This window comes from Ascaphus truei, chromosome 4 (assembly GCF_040206685.1).
Source record: "Ascaphus truei isolate aAscTru1 chromosome 4, aAscTru1.hap1, whole genome shotgun sequence".
NCBI classification, from domain to species: domain Eukaryota; kingdom Metazoa; phylum Chordata; class Amphibia; order Anura; family Ascaphidae; genus Ascaphus; species Ascaphus truei.
Window position 1 is genome coordinate 10,579,308 of NC_134486.1, and position 11,548 is coordinate 10,590,855.

The following is an 11,548-nucleotide window of genomic DNA, read 5'->3' on the forward strand; positions in this document are numbered from 1 at the left end:
TTGTATTTGATTGATTTTGTAAGCGGGGGGGGGGGGGGGGGGGGAGAGGAGTACAGAAAATGATAGGCAGGGGGGGGGGTGTGTGAAGGGGTAAGGTCATTGCCAGGTTAATACATAGTATATACATAAAATACAAGCATTCAAAGAAGAGAATACACTTTTAATGAGAAATCTCGAGAGAACCATTGCATAGGGTTTTGCTGTGTGGCAGAGATATGGCTAGTGAGAATAGAGAGTATAAATTCTTATTCTATCCCTGACACCATAGAAGGAATTAGACATTTTTAGCTGCGAGGTTTATTTTGTGCAAAAGATTTATTTTGTGCAGTCTAAGGACTTAGACATTTTTAGCAAGACACTGTATCAAAGTATATTTTATTAAACGGGTATGTTTAAAATGTATAAGGTTTTGTGCACTGTAACATGAGCGGGGAATTTTCAAGCCCGGGAACCTGCGATGAATACAAGCTGAGAGACCAAATGGCTACCAAGTTGGTGCCAGCAGGTCTGGTCTAGGTCTGGTCTAGGTCCGGACTTGAAAGCAATACTTGCCCCCAGAAGTGTGAAAGCCATTAGAGCAGGATGGTTAGGTGGAATATCCGCGCCCTGGGATGAATACAAGCCATTCCGGCAAATAGTCACCTCCCTAGATGTAGAGGCACCTAGCCCCGCGGATCACTTCTGAATAATAAGTGGCTATGGCGGCAAACTCACGCATACCCTTAGTCTAGTCAGAAGAACCCACTGCCCGGCTTTAGAAGACTGGCAGGCAGCTGATTGGTTTGTTGTAAAATTCCCACGCTTGATTGGCTGTAATATTGAATGAATGAATCTGAAATACTATAAGAAACCCAGCAGCCAATCCAGACCTCATATTCTAAGCGCCAAGACAGCAGCGGAAAATTTGAAACCACCAAAAGATGCTCTGTGAGAAATAGCAGTGACCGACTTCAGAGATTTTCAAGTCAAGACATTTTGTAAGTCCAGCTTTCCGGGGTCAAGTTCTCAGAATAGAACGTAGCGGTCGCGGCTGGAACAACATGCCGAAAAGAGTACCAGGACGTTTGGTACTATCTCCCGGTCAAGGGATTTTGCCAGCTCCGGAGCAGATACAGCGGTGGCGTCTGGTAATTCATGCCAAATTGAGTTCCAGGACTTTTGCGGGTATATCCCAGTAAACTAAAGACTTTGTTTTATGGACTATCTGAGTAAGGAAAGGTTTTTTTTTTTATCCTAGATACCCTAGTAAGTGTGTTTTTTCTGTAAATTGTAATTCATTGTGTGTATGTCTGTTTCCAAGGAATAAATGGCAATTGGTTTTACTTCTTGGTTTTGCTCAATGAATGATCCTGGTATAACGGTGTAAATTACCTGATCTCCTGTGACATCTCTTGATTAAGATGAAAGGTGAAAATGACTTTCGGCAAAAGTTGCTGAGTTAGCCTCAGGGCGAATTTGTCCTGATTAAAAATAAGGAGCGGCTCCTTGATGGATAAAGCCTGCAGCTCACTAATCCTGCAGCTCACTAATCCTGCAGCTCACTAATCCTGCATGTAGATATTACTAATCCTGCAGCTCACTAATCCTGCTGTCAATAGCAAAGTTCTAAGTGTCAAGTCCGAATCTGATGCTTGCTGAAGTGGCTCAAATGGAGCTCTTGTCAATGTCTGCACGCCTAAGGATGCATCCCAGGCGGCTTTATTCTCTACAGTGCATGAAAAACCTTACTACGAGATCAACCGTAGATAATTGCCTCCCCAGCAATGCTGAAGCCTGCACTCTCGGGGAACCAACACCGAGTCCCAACAACAAGCCTTCTTGTATATGTGCAGGAATAGCTGGCTCTAAATAAATCTGTTATGGTGCTCACACCATACAGCACATAAAAGCGTTGTCAAATTCTAGTAGAAGTAGAAATGTTCCTTGCTCCCATTAAGGTCTGTATGACTCGGTGCGATAAACCCCTGGTTTTGAGTAGGTACTGCTCAACCTCCAAGTCGTCAAAACTCAGATCCTTGGATTGGGATGCTGTACTTGGTCCTGGGACAGGAGACCTGAGAACACCGGCATTTGCCATGGCTCGATCACCATCATGTTGATTAGTTGAGGAAAATAGGCTCTGCATGGCCAGGCTGAAATTATTGCCACTACCCCTGTCTTGTCCTGCCTTCTCTTCCTGAGTACCCTCGGCATCAAAGGAATTGGTAGAAATATACAGATGAAGTCTTTGGTTCCCGTTCAGCCTCTATGGATGCTCCCTAAACAGTCCTTTCGCTTTCTGCAGGGTACTTTGTGCCTCTCCATGGCGTGCTGTCCAAGCTCCAAATTTTTTTTAGTGGTCAGACGGAATTATTATTTGTGTGGTTGCAGTTCAGTGCGTCCGGCAGATGGCAAAGTGAATGTCTTTGCCTGTGGGGGACACTGAATGCTATAGAGTGGTGCGGCTCAATGTCTGAAAACAGGTGTCTATATGACCAGATAAAAAGTATGTACACTACAGTATGTTGCTTTGTTAAATAACCTTTTTCCGTCAATAATTTATCTAATGTCGGTGTTTCACATTTTATTAGAAAACAGAATGTATTTTATATTGACCTCACTTCTGAGTGTTGCATGGGACATGACACGATGCAACATCTTGTAGCAGAGCAGAATGCAGTTTTGCATACATGTTATTATCTGCCATTAAAGTAGGGACACCTATTCACCAAACCAGCGAGGGTAGAGAAATTCTATGACACACGACACGCATGCGCAGCACACTACTACTGTATGTGCGATTATTAATATTGAATATCGTCTCTTTCTTTACAGGCCAAGACGTCCCAGAGCCAGCCAGTTCGAAGAAGAAAAATAAAAGAACATTGTAAATTTGGAAGAAGAGACTTTGGGGCCTATTCACAAAGCAGTGATAAAATTAGTGCTTTTGCGTGCGACTATGCATTTTTTTTATTGCACTGCAAGACATGAAGTCAAAAGCGGGATTCACGAAGAAGTAAAGGCCATTTTTTTAAGGCTGATAAAATAAAATTGACAACCAATTTCGTCATTGGTTCTCCAATTTTTTGTTCCCTTCCTTCCGTCCCCCCCACCCCTCCCATCTCACTGGAGGTTAAGTCCATTCTCTTTAGGACATCCCATCTGGGTCGAACTTGAGCCCCAGAGGGAACATCATAGGGTAAGGAGATCTTAAAACAACTATAGGAAGTAGTAGCTCAAATAAATTAAGATGGTAATAACCATAATCTCCCATAACGTAAATGGCCTAAACAGCCCAGGGAAAAGACAAGTAGCAATGGCTGAGTATAGTAGAAGACACGCGGATATAGTTTTGCTGCAAGAAATGCACTTTAGTAATAAACGTTTCCCTAAATACATGCACAAACATGAGACAGTTCTATGCATCTTCCACTAACAAAAAGAAAAGTTGAGTGGCGATACTCTTTCACAATAGATGTTCATTTAAAGTAGACTTAATAAAAAAAAGACAAGGAGGGTAGATATCTGACACCGGCTCGATTGACAGCCAACCCATAACTTTAGCCACCATATACGCCCCTTGAGAACATGACCCTTCCTTTTTTACTTCTTTTTTCAACACCCTGATCAAAGTAACAAAGGGGCAGCTAATAGTAGCTAGTGACTGAACCCAAAATTGGGCAAATCTGGCCCCCTTAAAATTAATAGTAAAGACAACCCAGCCACCTTGACGTTAGGTCAACGGGAAAACAATCTCGTAGATATATGGAGAGAGCTCCACCCCTTTGAAAGGGATTACACCTTTTTCTCACATCCGCACACAACCTATAGCAGAATTGACTACTTCTTTATATCGAGTAGACTAGTCCCGAAGATCTCGCATGCCGGGATCCATGATCAGATCATGCACCAATAGAGCAATGGTGCACCCAATTAAACTTAGACAGACCGGGAGCAAACTGGAAACTCAATGAATCTTTGTTGAAAATCCCTGAAATATCCCAGCGAATAAATAGCGGTATAGACTAATTCTTCAGACTAAACGCAGGTACTGTAGATTCTCATCTGACATTATGGGAAGCACATAAAGCAACATTACAAGGTGCTCTGATCAGTATAGCGGCCAAAAAAAACCAGAGAAAGGAATGAGAAAATTATTTTGCTACAGACCAAACTGAAAGACCTATAAAAAAAACATAAACAAGATACCAGTACGGACACCCTTCAACAAATGAAAGATGTGAAAATTGAACTAAATCTACTCTTAACCTCCCAGGCTGATAACTCTCCGAGTTGGTCAAAAAGGCCATTTTTTGAGGAAGCGAACAAGCCAGATACCATGCTAGCGAATACATTGAGAAATAAACACCCAAACTATAATATTCAGGCCATAAGATTAAAATCAGCAGCGTCCACGGTGAATCTAAAACGAATGGTGAAAGAATTTTTAAAATATTACGAAGACCTACAGGTGCGCCGATGAGTATTCTAAAACTAGCCTTAAACTTGCCTTGGAAAATCTGGGGCTATCACCAACAAGACCCAGGCACATGCTGGGTACATGCTGGGTACATGCTGCAACATTTCAGTGACATTTCTGCAGAGACTAATGGCCCATCGGATTAACACAGCAGGGGTCCCTGGGAGTCCCATTCAGTTAGAATGGGACTGCCGGGGACCCCCGCTGTTAATCCGATGGGCCATTAGTCTGTCTGCAGAAATGTCACTGAAATGTTGTAGCATGTACCCAGCATGTACCTGGGTATTGTTGGTGATTGCCCCAGATTTGTTTTAGAATACTCGTCAGCGCTACAGTATATAACGGAGAAAAGTGGCACATAATTCTATCACAAAAGGGGCTGTGCGGGATTTCCTAGCAAGCTCAAATCTACCAAGATTGAATGATTGGGAAAGGGGACTATTAGGGAAAGACTTTACCTTGGAAGAAATCACGCAAGTTATCGAAAACCTGAAACCGTCTAAGACCCCGGGCCCGGATGGTTTCTCTGGTCTTTACTACAAAAGATATATTAAACTACAAGCCCCACACCTCCTCCGAATGTTGAACGCAGTACTATGAGGGGCCGCTTTCCCAGAACACATGCTCCAAGTGTCCTTATCCCTAATTTATAAGCAAGGAAAATATCCTTTAGATTGTAAGAGCTACAGGCCAATATCTCTCATAAGAACGTATCAAAATCTACTCTAAATTAATTGCCAGTAGATTAAGTCACATCCAGCCTAGACTAATTCACCAAAATCAAGTTGGATTTTTTAAGGATCGACAAGCGGCGGATAACATGACGAATCATTGATCTGATAGAGAGATCCAATACAAATCAGATACAGGTTATGGTGTTAAGTTTAGATGCAGAAAAGGCGTTCGACAGGATTGACTGGGCATACCTAAAATCTATGCTTGGAGTGTTCAGTTTTCGGAGAAAAGATCACGACCGCAATCTTATCATTGTACTCAGGCCCAGCCGCTAGGGTGATACACCAGGGCTTCCCCTCAGATCCCTTCAGGATCGAAGGAAAACACTTTTTTTTTTTTTTTTTTTTTTTTTTTTTAAACTTGTGTTTTATTATTTTTCAAAACTTAAAAGGAAGGGGGAGGGGGGTACAGAAAATGAAAAGGGTGAATGGGGGGTGGGGGGGGGGGTGGTAGGGGAATCATTCACATAGGTCTCCATGCAGGGATCTTACAAGTGAAAAAAAATATATATTTATATAAAAGTATAAAAGACATCCTATATATTAGAAATGCAGACAGTTTGGTTTGATAGCATATCTGGATTCGCGGACTCAAGTCAGGTTTGGATTTTGCCAAATTTAAGTCGCCCAAGGGCCCCAGGTTGTCAGGAAACTATTAAATCTATCATGGACTAAACTGGTGAGTCTTTCCATTGTCATAACATGGTTCATTTTGATCATTACTGTTGTGATTGGTGGGGAATCGTTCTGTTTCCAATGTTTTGCTATCATTGCTTTATCTGCCGAGAGAATTTGTATTATCAGATAGTCTGTTTTCCTTTCGAGGCCATCTGTGGGTTTTAATAGAAGTACAGTTTCCATATCCCATGTTAAACCTAGTACCCCCTTTATTAGTCTTCTAATTCTTCAGCAGTATCGGATAATCTTGGGACATGACCACCAGATATGTTTAAACGTGCCCACTTGCCCGCAGTTACGCCAGCACATGGGAGAAGTTGATGGGAAGAAAGAATGGAGGCGCACAGGTGTGTAATACCATCTGTGAAGGATTTTCACATTTGTTTCTCTAATCGCTGAGCATCTGGAAGCTCTAGCTATTCTTCCCAGCTATTCATAGATTTCTTCCCAGTCCTCCTCCTCCATGGGATTTCCTATATCTTTTTCCCAATCTGATATATATTTTTACTTGTTTGCCCTCTACGTTGTTGTATCAGTACCTGGTAGAACTGAGCTATTGTCCCTTTATGGTATACGCCTGACTGATACAGCCTCTCGAAGTTGGTTTCCTGTGGTGTATTGAGGAAACATAATGTTTGAGCTGCATGTACTGGAGTGTATTTGTATTCGGGATATCAAATTCCTCGCTTATAACAGAGAATAGCTTGATTCTACCCCCTTTTTGCATGTTACCAATGGAAGATAGCCCCTTTTCTTCCCATCTTTTAAAAACAGTTGAATGTTGCGATGCTGGGAACTCTGGGTTGTGTCTGGTTGGTGTCAGAGGCGAAGGGATAGATGAGACCTGTTTGTGTTTACAATTTTTGTCCTAGATGCTTAAAGAGTGTGTCAGGACTGGGTGGGATTTATAGTGGTCTACTCTGTTTTCCTTTTTTATCCACAGGAGATTTGCCATATTTGACAGTTTGGCCTCTGTTCTCTCTATATCCACCCAGGGCTTTGTACCCAGGGTTGCAGACCAGTAAATTAATGAGCTCAGTCCAGCTGCTTCATAGTACTTAGCTAAGTCAGGTTGTCCCAGGCCTCCTTTGGTCAGAGGGAGTGTCATTATTTTTTTCTTAATACGAGGCTTTTTACCGTTCCAGATAAATGTGGCTCTCTAATGACATTCGCTGGGACCGTTACTGGGAGAACTTGAAACAAATATAATATTCTTGGTAATAAGTTCATTTTAACTGAAACAATCCTGCCTGACCAGGAGATCTGGTGGCTCGACCAGTTCGATAGGTCTTTTTTTTAAGTTTTGATTAGATTTGGGTAGTTTGCGTTATAAATATCCTCATATTTTTGTTACATAGTTACATATAGTTACATAGTAGATGAGGTTGAAAAAAGACGTACGTCCATCAAGTTCAACCTATGCTAAATTTAGACAACAGATACTTTATCCTATATCTATACTTACTTATTGATCCAGAGGAAGGCAAACAAAAAACCCCATTAAGGGGAAAAATTAATTCCTTCCTGACTCCAAGAATTGGCAATCGGATTAATCCCTGGATCAACATCCTTCCCATGTATACTTATTTGGTATATCCCTGTATACCTTTCCCATCTAAAAAGATGTCCAACCTTTTTTTGAACAAATCTATTGTATCTGCCATCACAGTCTCCATGTGTAATGAATTCCACATTTTAACTGCCCTTACTGTAAAGAACCATTTCCTTTGTTGCTTGTGAAATTTCCTTTCCTCCAACCTTAAGGGATGGCCCGAGTCCTTTGTACTGCCCGTGGGATGAATAGTTCTTTTGAAAGCTCCTTGTATTGTCCCTGAATATATTTGTATATAGTTATCATATCCCCTCTTAGACGCCTCTTTTCTAATGTAAATAAATCTAATTTAGCTAGCCTCTCATCATAAGTTAGAATGTCCATCCCCTTTATTAATTTCGTGGCTCTTCTCTGCACTCTCTCTAGTTCCATAATGTCTTTTCTTAGGATTGGTGTCCAAAATTGTACTCCATATTCAAGGTGTGGTCTTACTAATGCTTTGTAAAGGGGCATAATTATGTTTACTTCCCTTCCATCCATTGCCCGTTTGATGCAAGATAAGATCTTGTTTGCCTTTGCAGCTACTGCATGACATTGGGCACTATTGCTAAGCCTGCTGTCTACAAGCACTCCTAAATCCTTCTCCATCAAGGATTCCCCAAATATATCTCCATTTAATTTGTAAGTCGCCTTTTTATTCTTGCATCCGAAATGCATAACCTTACATTTATCTGTATTAAACCTCATTTGCCATTTACCTGCCCACGTTTCCAGTCTCTCCAAGTCCTTCTGAAGAGAAATGTCATCCTGCTCTGATTCTATTACCTTACACAATTTAGTATCATCAGCAAAGATGGAGACTTTGCTCTCGATCCCAACCTCAAGTTAAAAAGCAGGGGTCCCAGTACCGATCCTTGAGGTACTCCACTCACGACTTTAGCCCAACCTGAAAAAGTTCCATTTATGACAACCCTCTGTTGTCTGTCCTTTAACCAGTTTTCAATCCAGGTGCATATATTATTACTGAGTCCAATTTTCTTTATTTTGTACACCAACCTCTTGTGTGAAACCGTATCAAAAGCGTTTGCAAAATCTAAGTAGACCACATCAACTGCATTACCCTGGTCTAAATTCCTACTTACCTCCTCAAAGAAACAAATAAGGTTAGTTTGGCAAGATCTATCCTTCATAAATCCATGCTGACTATTACTAATAATTGTGTTTTCCATTAGGTATTCCTGAATATTATCCCATATTAAAGCTTCAAGTAGTTTCCCTACTATTGAAGTCAGGCTTACAGGTCTGTAATTCCCCGGGTGTGATCTAGCTCCCTTTTTAAATATAGGCACCACATCTGCTTTACGCCAATCTTGTGGTACTGAGCCTGTGGAAATGGAGTCCTTAAATATTAAATATAATGGTTTTGCTATTACTGAGCTTAACTCCTTGAGAACTATTGGATGTATGCCATCGGGGCCAGGTGCTTTATTTACTTAAATTTTTTCAAGTCGCTTATGAACTTCTTCCTCAGTTAACCAATTGGTCATTAGTATGGAGGTTGTGGCTTCCTTCTGCGGCACTACTATTGAACTTGATTCTTCCCTGGTAAACACAGAGGCAAAGAATTTGTTTAATACCTCAGCTTTTTCCTTATCTCCAATAATCTGCCTACCCATCTCACACTGAAAGGGTCCTATATTTTCTTTTCTCATTTTTTTGTTATTAAGGTACTTAAAGAACTTTTTAGGGTTGGCCTTACTTTCTATTGCAATCCTTTTTTCATTATCCATTTTTGCTAATTTAATTGCCCTTTAGCAATTTTTGTTACATTCCTCATAATTCTGATACGATGTCTCTGTCCCTTCTGACATAAAGAATCTAAACGCCTTCCTTTTCTTGTCCATTTCCTCCCCTACCTGTTTATTTAGCCACATTGGTTTTGACTTATTTATTTTATACTTATTACCCAAGGGTATACACTGATAAGTGTGCTTTTCTAACAATGTTTTAAAGACTGCGCATTTATCTTCTACATTTTTCCCTGCAAAAACATCATCCCATTATATTACTACTAGATTAGACCTCAGTTTATTAAAGTCTGCCTTTCTAAAGTTTAAAGTCTTTGTTGAACCCAAGTAATCTGTTTTTAGATAATTTATTTCAAATGAGACCATGTTATGATCACTGTTACCCAAATGTTCCAGGACTTGAATATTTGTTATTACTTCTACATTGTTTGATATGACCAAATCCAGAACTGCCCCTCTCCTGGTTGGTTCCTCAATAATTTGGGTCATATAATTGTCTTTAAGCACCCCCAAAAACCTGTTTCCTTTTGTTGTAACGCTAATCTCATTGCCCCAGTCTATGTCTGGATAATTAAAATCCCCCATTATGCAAACATGACCCAGTTTTGATGCCTTCTCCATTTGCAAATGTATTTTAGCTTCCTCAATCTCACATATATTTGGTGGTTTATAGCATATTCCCACAAACATTTTCTTTATACTTTTACCTCCACTGCTAATTTCTATCCACAAGGTCTCTACATTTTCATCATTCCCTTCATAGACATCATCCCTTATAATAGGTTTTAGATCTGGTTTAACATATAGACATACTCCACCTCGCCTTCGATTTGTTCGATCCTTCCGAAAAAGAGAATACCCCTTTAAATTAACTGTCCAGTCATGAGTTTCATCCCACCATGTTTCAGTAATGCCTATGATATCATACTGCTCCCTTGTAGCTATTAATTCAAGCTCCCCCATTTTATCTGTCAGGCTTCTTGCATTAGCAAGCATGCATTTAAGTTTTTTGTCAGCCTGTACTATTATCTTATCTGCTCCTTCCTTTCTGCTCCCACTTGGTTTAGTCTTTAGAAGTTTTCTAGTATTATCTCTATTTACTATGGGTATCTCACGGCTTGTCAAACTTGCACTTGCCCCCATTCTACCTCCATACCACCTTGTATCCTCATCTATTCCATTTAGTTCATTATCTGTTTAATTCCCCTCCCCCTCCATCCTAGTTTAAAATCTCCAACCTTTTTAGCATTCTCCCCCCTAGCACAGAAGATCCCTCTTCATTGAGGTGCAATCCGTCCCTAGAATATAGATGGCACCTCTCAGAAAAGGAGTCCCAGTGCTCTAAAAACCCAAACCCCTCCTTCCTGCACCACTTTCTTATCCATGCATTAACCTCCCTGATCTCTGACTGTCTCCCTGCGGTAGCGCATGGCACTGGTAGTATTTCAGAAAATACTACCTTGGAGGTCCTTGCCTTAAGCTTTTGGCCTAGATCCCTGTAATCATTTTTTAGGACCCTCCATCTTTCTCTAACTTTGTCATTGTGTAATGAAAACCCCCAGATATTTTATCATATCTATCTTCCACTTTATAGGAAATTTCTTTTTGAGCTCTTTCTCTTTTTCTATGGGTATGAAAATATTTATAGCTTCAGACTTAGTGTGATTGACCTTAAAATTTGAAATTGTGCCGAATTCATCTAATGTATCAAACAGGCTTCTCAGGGATAGCTCTGGGCTGGTCAAAAAAAGTAGAATATCGTCTGCAAAGAGGGATGTCTTGTAGACTTCATTGCCTATAGGAACACCTTTTATCTCAGGGTTTGATCTTATTCTTGAGGCTAAGACTTCTATGCAGATTGCAACAACAGGGGGGATAGCGGGCAACCCTGTCTGGTGCCATTGGTGATCTTAAAAGGTGCTGAGGTGCGGACTATAGCTGTTGGATTGAAATATATGCCGTTTATAAAGTTTTCATGAAGTCCTACCTCTCTGAGCGCCCGAAATATAAAAGGCTAGGCCACCCTATCGAAAGCTTTTTCTGCGTCAAGTCCTAGTATCAGTGTGGGGCATTGGTTCGTGTTGCTGTTATGGATAATATTAATGTTCCTACGAATATTATCCGAGGCCTGTCGTTCTGGGGTAAACCCCACTTGGTCTGGGTGGATCAAAGTATTTAGAACCTTGTTCAGTCTGGTCGCTAAGATTTTTGCAACTAATTTTGTGTCAGTATTTATCAGAGATATGGGTCTGTAGCTGGAGCATAGGGTGGGATCTTTTCCTTCTTTTGGGATTACTATGATTGAGGCTTCCAGTGA

General features: G+C 40.7%; 1 protein-coding gene across 1 annotated transcript in view; it reads left to right on the top strand.

The window, feature by feature from the left end:
• LOC142492219 (killer cell lectin-like receptor subfamily G member 1) overlaps positions 1-3,041 on the top strand; it is a 78,895-nt gene extending 75,854 nt beyond the window's left edge. Inside the window, exon 8 of the mRNA XM_075594888.1 lies at positions 2,815-3,041. The gene's annotated coding sequence lies outside the window, so the exon portion shown is untranslated. The remainder of the gene's footprint in view (positions 1-2,814) is intronic.
• The last annotated feature ends 8,507 nt before the right edge of the window (positions 3,042-11,548 follow it).